Source organism: Lycium barbarum, chromosome 7, assembly GCF_019175385.1.
Source record: "Lycium barbarum isolate Lr01 chromosome 7, ASM1917538v2, whole genome shotgun sequence".
NCBI classification, from domain to species: domain Eukaryota; kingdom Viridiplantae; phylum Streptophyta; class Magnoliopsida; order Solanales; family Solanaceae; genus Lycium; species Lycium barbarum.
In genome coordinates, this window is record NC_083343.1 from 81480835 (window position 1) to 81492878 (window position 12044).

General features: G+C 41.7%; 1 pseudogene; it reads left to right on the forward strand.

Moving 5' to 3' along the window:
* The window catches only part of LOC132601553 (uncharacterized), a 66728-nt pseudogene extending 55766 nt beyond the window's left edge, over window positions 1-10962 (forward strand).
* The last annotated feature ends 1082 nt before the right edge of the window (window positions 10963-12044 follow it).

Sequence of the window (12044 nt, forward strand, 5' to 3'; positions counted from 1 at the left end):
TTTGGCTTTAGCGTAGTTGGTGAAAATTCCTACTTTTCCTACTCGCCTACATATTGTTCTCTGTGGGATTCGACCCCGACTCATAGTTGGGTAAATATATTTGCATACGACCGTGCCCATTCTAATTAATAGGGTGGATTTGGACGTTATCACATGGCCCCTAGGTGGGTCGTGACAATATGTTCATTTATATCCAAGTTGTATGAAACGCTTTTTTGTTTGTCATCGTGAGACTTCAATTCCAACGAAAAATTGATAAATATCTGCTCCCTTATCTTTGGAATTCATTTCTCTTTTTATTTTGTAAAATTGAATGGTTAGTATTCTTGATGTTTTAATTTCACTACTTATTACAGGAAAGATATCAAGAAATATTACGGGAAAAATCACAGTCTCAGTCTGATATTGATCAATGTGAAGCATATTATGAAGCTGCTGGGGGAACAAGGAAGAGAAGAATATATTGTCACGACCCAGCTAGAGGCCGCGACGGGTACCCGGAGCTAGTTACCGAGCACCGCTCACTCTACTACTTATCTTGCTCATTTAATATTCTTTTATCAATTTACATACCAGTTGTAGGAAAATCATAATTAAACAAACATAAATACTTTATATACAATTGCCTTTCGGCCATCAAAATAATATACATGCATATGAAAACGTCTTGTGAGACCATCTAACCCACACTGCGTATCTACGAGCCTCTACTAACACACTGTATATACATGGACGGAACAAGACTCCATCGTGCCCAAAATATGCATATATATATACCAAAAGGATAATCCTAAGCACCTCCGGACAATGGAGTGCTTTCAACCAGCTGACTGCTATTGAGGATCTGGGCCAAGCTCTCCTCTCTGTCTACCTGTGGGCATGAACACAGCGTCCGAAGAAAAGACGTCAGTACGAATGTTGTACTGAGTATGAGAAGCATAAACAATGGAAGAAAACATCAACAATATAGTGATAACATCAACATGAAATATTTGGATCTGTCTGATAATCATAAAGGAAATCATGCGTGCCATCTTACTCATACTCATCCTCATAACATATATGCATCATATGCAAGCTGCCCGTCCATGTCGGAACGGTGTGATAATCAATAATATTAGCCCGCGTCCAGGCCTCCCGCGTCTGGGGTACCATCTCATGCCGCCCACTAGTGGTGTCTGCCCATGCCCGAAGGTCATGGTGTATCCGTATAGCTGCCCGCCTTGGCGGTGACTGCCCGGCCAACTAGGCACGGTGTGAAATGCTCATGTCATGCTTATCATAAAATGCTCATAATAATAATATACTCATCATAAAATACTTATCTCATTGTAATACATGCATAAGGCTCAAGATCAACTTTATTCTATCGGGGTGACGTAAGGTCGTGATCCCCCGATTCCATTATGGAACAACTATTGATACTCTGCCTCACCTTGAAGGAACTAGTACATAAGGTGAGTGTAAGCGATAATTAACATCGTCATTATACTAGCATCATCATATCGTATTCCTCATCTTATATAGACATTAAGGAGTTAGACTCTTAGCCTTTCGGACTATAAGAACTCATGAAGAGAATAAGAATTTTGTGCTACAAGATTCATGCCATCAGGAAGAAGGGACTAGCCTCACATACCTTGGTCGTTTAGCTAAGATATCGCTCACTCTTTCTCCTTCAATATCGCGTCGTTACCTTCATAAAGAATTCATATCAACATTAGCATACTAACTACAAGAACGCGTCGCTAATTCTAAGAGAAGTCGGACAGCGCTTCTCTTGTTTATACTATTTTTCCCATGCTTTATATTAACTCCCAACATTCATAGCATTACTCACAATATCGAAATCAACAATCGTCGTTTACGTACATTTAGCAAAATCCACCATTTTCCTCCAATTTCCCTCATAATTAGCCTTATGACTCGTCCTTGCATTTTCATGCGTTTAACGCTTGTTTCATGATATAAACATCATTTATAACGTATTTGTATTCACAACACTTCAACATTCATAATTCAATCCCACTATCATTCATTTATGGCACTATTCACTCAATAATGGTCCATTTCTATGTTCTTCTACATTTCAAGTGTCTAAGCTTTTCAATACTTCAAACAACATAGAATGATCATGAAACTTACCTTGGATAGTGGTTGAACAACCCTTGAGTTGAAATTCTTCACTTAAACAAAACCCTAGTTTCACCTTCTTGGGAATTACTTGACTTAGATGATCCCTTGATGTGTTCTTGCACTTGATTTCATAGGTTTTGTGTTGTTGATCTTTAGCTTTTTCCTTGATTCTCTTGGATTCTTATGGAAGAAGTATTTGGAGAGTTCTAGAGTGTTCTTGAGTTGTATGAATGAAGAATGAAATAAAATGAGGCCTAAGTTCCTTTTAATAACTCAAAAGCTGATGTTTAATGATTTCTCGTCGGGTGAACAGTGGTCGTAAATTGCAGTTTACGGACCGTATTGTGGTTTACGGTCCGTCTTCCATGATCGTGTTTAAGCAATTCAAGAATAGAAGGTTTGGCTGAGTGTCATGGCACTTTACGACTGAGGTTTACGGTCCGTAAACCAGTTTACGGGCCGTCCTCCAAGTCGTTTTTAATCATTTTCACCATTTACAGGAAGTCTTGGCTGAGGGACATGGCAGTTTACGACCTGGTTTACGGTCCGTAAACCAGTTTACGGGCCGTAAACTGGGTCGTCTTTAACCATTTCAACACTTAACAGAATCTTGAGATTTTTGACGTAATGACGATTGCACTATACGGTCCGTAAATCACTTTACGGGCCGTATAGTGCCATATACAACCACTGGGTGAAAAAAAATTCTGCAACTTTATTATTTCCAAAAATGCAAAATTAGTCATTCTCGACTTAGTAAAACACCATACACTCAAGTCCTTCATTGTTCTACTCATCACACAAGTACGGAAAAATTTCCGAGGTGTAACATTCTTCCCCCCTTTTGGAACATTCGTCCTCGAATGTTCGATACTCGGGGATTCTAGAAAAAAATTTCCAGATTTCCCTTTGTACTTTGGCACTACCAATTTACCACATCGACCCATAATATCATCGCCTCACTGGGCTATATCACAATATCAACACATTTATGGCCACACACGACCAAAAACATAAAATTAAAACATTCATACCTCATATTATCGACGTCTCATCTTGAATCTCTTCTGGGGATTGGAACAAATGGGGGTACATAGATTTCATCTTTTCCTCCGCTTCCCAAGTCATTTCTTCCCGATTATTGTTCCGCCATAGCACTTTGACTAAAGCAACCTTTTTATTCCGAAGCCTTCGCACTTGTCTATCCAAAATAGCAATGGGCACTTCTTCGTATATCAACTTCTCTGTCACTTGTACATCATCAATCGGAACAACCCTCGTGGGGTCTCCAATACACTTGCGGAGCATCGAAACATGGAATACTGGGTGTACAGATTCGAGCTCTGAAGGCAAGTCCAACTCATAGGCTACTCTTCCCACCTTGCGGATGATTCGATAAGGTCCAATGTATCTTGGACTCAATTTCCCCTTTTTGCCGAACCTCATTACTCCCTTCATTGGTGAAACTTTCAGGAATACCCAATCATTAGCTTGAAATTCTAACTCCCGTCGGTGGTTGTCCGCATAAGACTTTTGGCGACTTTGAGCTGTTAACAGTCGGTCTCGAATCACTTTAACCTTTTCAACTGCTTGTTGGACCAAGTCAGGGCCTATCAATTGTACTTCTCCGGTTTCAAACCATCCAATTGGAGATCTGCATTTTCTTCCATATACGGCTTCATACGGGGCCATTTGGATACTGGAATGATAGCTGTTATTATAGGCAAATTCAATAAGTGGCAAATGCTCATCCCAACTACCACCGAAGTCCAGCACACATGCTCGTAGCATATCTTCTAAGGTCTGAATAGTGCGCTCGGCTTACCCGTCGGTCTGTGGGTGGAACGCCGTACTGAGCTTAACTCGAGTACCTAGACCTTCTTGAAAGGACTTCCAGAACTTGGCCGTGAACTGCGCCCCTCTATCCGTGATAATGGCCAAAGGAATACCATGAAGTCGTACAATCTCCTTGAGATACAATTTAGCATAGTCTTCCGCTGAATACGTAGTCCTGACGGGGAGAAAATGAGCTGCTTTTGTGAGCCTGTCCACGATCGCCCATATAGAATCATACTTCCCTCGCGTACGGGGTAATCCTACCACAAAATCCATATTAATTTCTTCCCATTTCCACGTAGGAATTTCCATTGCTTGCAATAAACCTCCTGGCTTTTGATGTTCGGCTTTCACTTGCTGACAATTTGGACATTGGGCTACAAACCCTGCTATGTCTCGCTTCATGCCATCCCACCAATATAGCAACTTAAGGTCGTGGTACATCTTGGTTGCACCTGGATGAATAGAATACCGGGAATAATGTGCTTCCTCTAAAATTCGTTGGCGTAAGTTTGCCACATCCGGTACACATAACCTGCCCCGATATCTAAGGACCCCTTCTATGGAAACTTCGAATGGAGACTTTTCTTTTTCGTGAGCTAGATCTCGATAATGGCTTAGCTGGGAATCCTCATATTGCCGTTCCTTCACTTCTAGATTCAATGATGAAACTGTGGGGTCATTGATACTAATACTTGCATCTCCTGCATCAGTCGCACGTATGCCGAGACTTGCTAGTTGATGGAGCTCACGAACCATTTCCTGCTTTTCCGAAGGAACTCCACATAAACTACCCATCGATCGGCGGCTAAGTGCATCTGCCACTACATTCGCCTTCCCTGGATGATATAGAATGTTCACATCGTAATCCTTTAGTAACTCTAACCATCGCCTTTGCCGCAGGTTCAACTCCTTCTGTTTGAAAATATATTGGAGGCTTTTGTGATCCGTATAGATGTCAACACGTACACCATACAAGTAGTGCCTCCATATTTTTAAGGCATGGATAACCGCGGCCAATTCGAGATCATGAGTCGGATAATTCTGTTCATGCCTTCGCAACTGTCTCGAGGCATATGCAATGACTCTCCCATGCTGCATCAATACGCATCCTATTCCCACACCGGAGGCATCACAATATACGACATAGCCATCGGACCCTTCTGGAAGTGTTAGCACTGGCGCTGAGGTCAACCTGTTTTTCAACTCTTGGAAACTACGCTCACAGGCATCATTCCACTGGAATTTAGCCAACTTCTGAGTTAACTTCGTCAATGGGGCTGAAATAGATGAAAAGCCCTCTACAAATCTCCTGTAATATCCTGCTAACCCAAGAAAACCACGAACTTCCGTAGGTGTCGTAGGCCTTGGCCAAGTCTTCACAGCTTCTATTTTCTGAGTGTCGACTCGGATACCATCATCTGAAATAACATGACCTAGAAATCCCACCGAGTTTAGCCAAAACTCGCACTTCGAAAACTTTGCATACAATTCCCGATCTCGAAGAACGCCAAGAACAATTCTTAGATGATCTGCATGTTCTGACTCTGTGCGAGAATATACCAGGATATCGTCGATAAACACTATCACAAAAAGATCCAAGAACGGCCTGAACACATTATTCATTAAATTCATGAACACCGCCGGGGCGTTTGTCAACCCAAACGACATCACTCGGAACTCGTAATGGCCGTACCTCGTTCTGAAGGCTGTCTTGGGAATGTCTTCTTCTCTGATCCTCACTTGATGATAACCCGATCTTAGGTCTATCTTAGAAAACCACTTAGCACCTTGTAATTGATCGAACAAGTCGTCGATTCTGGGAAGGGGATATCTGTTCTTCACAGTCACCTTGTTCAACTGTCTATAATCGATACACATTCGTAGCGACCCATCTTTCTTTCGCACGAACAAGACCGGTGCTCCCCACGGTGATGAACTGGGTCTAATAAAACCCTTCTCGAGTAAGTCTTTCAACTGTGCCTTTAGCTCTTTCAACTCTGTTGGAGCCATTCGATAGGGAGGAATAGAAATAGGCTCGGTGTTGGGTACTACATCAATAGCAAAATCGATTTACCTTTCTAGAGGAAGGCCTGGTAACTCGTCGGGAAACACATCTGGGAATTCATTCACTACCGGGACAGACTGGAAAGTTGGCACTTCCGCTTCCGTGTCATGAACCCGAACTAGATGACAAATATAACCCTTGGCTATCATCTTTCTCGCCATAAGGTAGGAAATAAACCTACCCTTTGGGGAAACTGTATTACCCTTCCACTCGAGTATGGGCTCTCCCAGAAATTTGAATCGAACTACCTTTGTCCGGCAACAAACATTAGCATAGCATGACGCCAACTAGTCCATACCCATAATTACGTCAAAATCTATCATCTCAAGTTCAATCAAATCAGCCTTTGTCTGACGATCACGTATAATGACTACACAGTTCTTATATACTTGCCTCGCTATTACAGGATCACCAACCGGAGTGAATACTTCGAAAGGTTTAATTGGCTCGGGTCTCACCCCAACACAATCAGCGATATACGGGGTAATATATGAGAAGGTAGAACCTGGATCAATCAGAGCATATACATCACGGGAAAATATAGTCAGGGTACCTGTGACAACATCTGGGGAAGACTCGAGATCCTGTCGCCCAGCTAAAGCATACACACGGGGCTGAACAGCACCTGAAGTAGATGCTCCCCCTCTACCTCTGCCTCTACCTGCTGTAGTCTGAGGAGTCTGTGCTGTCGGGCGTGCTGAAGAAGAACCCGCTGCTGAACCTGTAGGCTGAGTCCCAGCTCTATCTCTCGCTGAGGGGCAATCTCTCATCATGTGACCAACTTGCCCGCAAGCATAACAAGCATCTGAACCCTGACGACACCGTCCGGAATGTAATTTGCCACACTGGCTACACCGCGGTACTGGAGGTCTCCTCTGACTAAAATCTCCCTGATACTGAGAACTTGGGGCCCTCGAACTCTGACCCTGCCCTGACTGGAAAGAGCGATCGAACCTTCCGTCTGAGAATCTGGGAGGCGCACTAGTCGCGAACTGACCTGAGTGCCTGGGATGTGTCTGTCTCGATCCCTCTCTATACTCACTGTTCTCTCCCATAGATCTAGCCCTCTTACCTTGTCTTCTGTCACCATCACGATCACTTCTTTGCTGTCGTTGTCGTTCCTCGATATTCTGAGCATGGGCCTGTATCCGGGAAATATCCATCCCGTCTTGCAAGGAGGCCGTCAAACAATCTCTTTACAAATGTGGCCCCAGACCACTCACAAATCTATAGATCATGTCTCCCATGTCGGCCACCATAGTCGGAGCATATCGAGCCAATGAGTTGAATTGCATGCTATACTCTCGGGCACTCATACCCCTTTGCTTTAAATTCAGGAACTTGTCCCCTCTAGTTCGGAGGACTTCGGGTGGCAAGTAGTGACGAATAAAGGCATCTACAAACTCCTGCCACACGGGAGGTGGAACATTTTCTCCTCTTGTTATCACCCAATTCTTATACCATAACACTGCCACATCGCGGAGTTTATAAGAAGCCAACTCCACGGATTCGGTCTCGGAAGCATGGATAATCTCTAAAGTCCTCAACATCTCATCGATAAAATTTTGCGGATCTTCATCTGGCTTTGACCCAAAGAATTCTGGAGGATTTAAGGCCATAAAGTCACGGGCTCTCGTGCTAGCTGAACGATCCCTTAGACCCGCATCCTGTCGTTGTGCCTGAGCGGCAACCAATTGTGTCAATAAATGGATGGCCTCGGACACTTGTTGACCCGAAACACCCGGTGGAGGAATCGGAGCTGAGGCTCCTCCCTGCTATCCTACATTGGGCGCGGCCTCACTTTGCGATTCGCTTTCCTCTACATTTTCCGGAGGCTCTCTTTCCGCCTGCCTCTTTGTCATAGCTTTGCCCTTCTGGGCAGCTGTAGCTTTTCCTTTTGGCGGCATTTTCTGAAACCATAACGCACTTTTAGGAATAACATAATCCTAAGCATGGCTCTATCGCACGATTTCATGAGAAGAAGGATGGTCATTTTCATAAATGCCCTGTAGCCTCTTGTTTATTAGCGTGGCGCGCAACACACCATAAATAAGAATCTACTAGACACGGCTCGTAGACACTTCCTAGGACGAACTGCTCTGATACCACTTCTGTCACGACCCAGCTAGAGGCCGCGACGGGTACCCGGAGCTAGTTACCGAGCACCGCTCACTCTACTACTTATCTTGCTCATTTAATATTCTTTTATCAATTTACATACCAGTTGTAGGAAAATCATAATTAAACAAACATAAATACTTTATATACAATTGCCTTTCGGCCATCAAAATAATATACATGCATATGAAAATGTCTTATGACACCATCTAACCCACACAGCGTATCTACGAGCCTCTACTAACACACTGTATATACATGGACGGAACAAGACTCCGTCGTGCCCAAAATATGCATATATATATACCAAAAGGATAATCCTAAGCACCTCCGGACAATGGAGTGCTTTCAACCAGCTGACTGCTACTGAGGATCTGGGCCAAGCTCTCCTCTCTGTCTACCTGTGGGCATGAACACAGCGTCCGAAGAAAGGATGTCAGTACGAATGTTGTACTGAGTATGAGAAGCATAAACAATGGAAGAAAACATCAACAATATAGTGATAACATCAACATGAAATATCTGGATCTGTCTGATAATCATAAAGGAAATCATGTGTGACATCTTACTCATACTCATCCTCATAACATATATGCATCATATGCAAGCTGCCCGTCCATGTCGGAACGGTGTGATAATCAATAATATTAGCCCGCGTCCAGGCCTCCCGCGTCTGGGGTAGCATATCATGCCGCCCACTAGTGGTGTCTGCCCATGCCCGAAGGTCATGGTGTATCCGTATAGCTGCCCACCTTAGCGGTGACTGCCCGGCCAACTAGGCACGGTGAGAAATGCTCATGTCATGCTTATCATAAAATGCTCATAATAATAATATACTCATCATAAAATACTTATCTCATTGTAATACATGCATAAGGCTCAAGATCAACTTTATTCTATCGGGGTGACGTAAGGTCGTGATCCCCCGATTCCATTATGGAACAACTATTGATACTCTGCCTCACCTTGAAGGAACTAGTACATAAGGTGAGTGTAAGCGATAATTAACATCGTCATTATACTAGCATCATCATATCGTATTCCTCATCTTATATAGACATTAAGGAGTTAGACTCTTAGCCTTTCGGACTATAAGAACTCATGAAGAGAATAGGAATTTCGTGCTACAAGATTCATGCCATCAGGAAGAAGGGACTAGCCTCACATACCTTGGTCGTTTAGCTAAGATATCGCTCACTCGTTCTCCTTCAATATCGCGTCGTTACCTTCATAAAGAATTCATATCAACATTAGCATACTAACTACAAGAACGCGTCGCTAATTCTAAGAGAAGTCGGACAGCGCTTCTCTTGTTTATACTATTTTTCCCATGCTTTATATTAACTCCCAACATTCATAGCATTACTCACAATATCGAAATCAACAATCGTCGTTTACGTACATTTAGCAAAATCCACAATTTTCCTCCAATTTCCCTCATAATTAGCCTTATGACTCGTCCTTGCATTTTCATGCGTTTAACGCTTGTTTCATGATATAAACATCATTTATAACGTATTTGTATTCACAGCACTTCAACGTTCATAATTCAATCCCACTATCATTCATTTATGGCACTATTCACTCAATAATGGTCCATTTCTATGTTCTTCTACATTTCAAGTGTCTAAGCTTTTCAATACTTCAAACAACATAGAATGATCATGAAACTTACCTTGGATAGTGGTTGAACAACCCTTGAGTTAAAATTCTTCACTTAAACAAAACCCTAGTTTCACCTTCTTGGGAATTACTTGACTTAGATGATCCCTTGATGTGTTCTTGCACTTGATTTCATAGGTTTTGTGTTGTTGATCTTTAGCCTTTTCCTTGATTCTCTTGGATTCTTATGGAGGAAGTATTTGGAGAGTTCTAGAGTGTTCTTGAGTTGTGTGAATGAAGAATGAAATAAAATGAGGCCTAAGTTCCTTTTAATAACTCAAAAGCTGATGTTTAATGATTTCTCGTCGGGTGAACAGTGGTCGTAAATTACAGTTTACGGACCGTATTGTGGTTTACGGTCCGTCTTCCATGATCGTGTTTAAGCAATTCAAGAATAGAAGGTTTGGCTGAGTGTCATGGCACTTTACGACTGAGGTTTACGGTCCGTAAACCAGTTTACGGGCCGTCCTCCAAGTCGTTTTTAATCATTTTCACCATTTACAGGAAGTCTTGGCTGAGGGACATGGCAGTTTACGACCTGGTTTACGGTCCGTAAACCATTTTACGGGCCGTAAACTGGGTCGTCTTTAACCATTTCAACACTTAACAGAATCTTGAGATTTTTGACATAATGATGATTGCATTATACGACCACTGGGTGAAAAAAATTTCTGCAACTTTATTATTTCCAAAAATGCAAAATTAGCCATTCTCGACTTAGTAAAACACCATACACTTAAGTCCTTCATTGTTCTACTCATCACACAAGTACGGAAAAATTTCCGAGGTGTAACATATATGGTCTTGGATCTCAAGCCCAAAGTTATTATGGGCCGAATCTTTGTGTCAATTCTGGCTTTAATGCTTCAGCATCAGCACCACCTTAAACTTCTCAATCAGCACGGACAGAAAATATGGAGGAGTTAGTGATGCGATTGATTCCTACACTGACTAATCGCTTGCTTCCTTTATTTATTGAGAAGGCACGCGGGGTGATTTCTTCACCATCACATCATCCAAATACTCCTATCGACAAACCATCAGTTGGGACACCCATAGTGCCTCCTCTTACTACTGCTAACGTTGACGATGTTGATTCTTTACTTTCTGATGATGATCGTAGTCCTTCACCCATGCATTAGTTTTTTATGTTATCTGTTTTTTGTTGGAAAGAACAAAATTATGCACTAACAATACTTGATGGATGTGTGGGTTCTTTTGGTAGTTGATAGCTTGGTGTTGTCGGTGTTTTGGACTTAACGATCAGGATTCCGCTATCTATTTTGAATCTTTTTTATAAATATTATTTTATGTGAATGTCAGTCATTTTTAAGGGTATTTATTAATTTGTATTTAGTATGTTTCAACAGGTGTATTTAAAAAAAATCGTGTTATACCCCGTATATTTGGACGTCGAATTATTCGTAAACTAATCGACATAAGTTAAGGACGAGATTATTTTGGGATATGAAATAAAGTGCTTTTAACCCTCGATTTTAATTAGTGCACGATTTGTTATAAATTCCAATTAGTAAGAAATTTTAATGGAGATTAGGGATTAAGTAACCATGATTATATTATTAAGCGGGGATTTATGATTAATTAAGTTAATCACACCTTGAGTGGGCCCCACCAGATTTATAAAAAAAAATAGCATGAATGAAGACATGCCAAGTGGAGGGGGTATGTGTCAAGATGGTAGCTTGCATATAAATAGTCATAAGATGAGTCATATTCCATATACTTCATTCATAAGTTATACACAAATTGAATTAAGAGAGAGGTGCTCTTAAAATAGAAAGAGGGGGTCACGGCCATGGCATAAGGGCAGTAGCTTTATGGAGCACGGCCAGCTGCTGTTTACACTATTGAAAATTGCTAATCTCACCTTAAATTGAAGCAAAAGAAAAGAAAGCATGAGCAGCCATGGCCGTTGGCTCACGGCCAGCAGTGATTTAAAAAATATATATATATATTTTTCTTGCTTTGATTAAATTCTAAGGTGATTTGCAAGTCCAAGGAGGTAATAGCAACATTGGGTATTGAATTGAGGAAGAAGAAATAGTGCAATTGGTGCAAGTGAGTGTAGAATTTTCTCTGAGTAAATTAAGGTAAGATCTTCTCATTTTATGGTATAATTGGATTAATGGTGTTGTAATGGAAAGATTAAAATTGTATTAGATGAAATTATAAGTAAGAAATTGCATAAATTCGTTGATAGTAG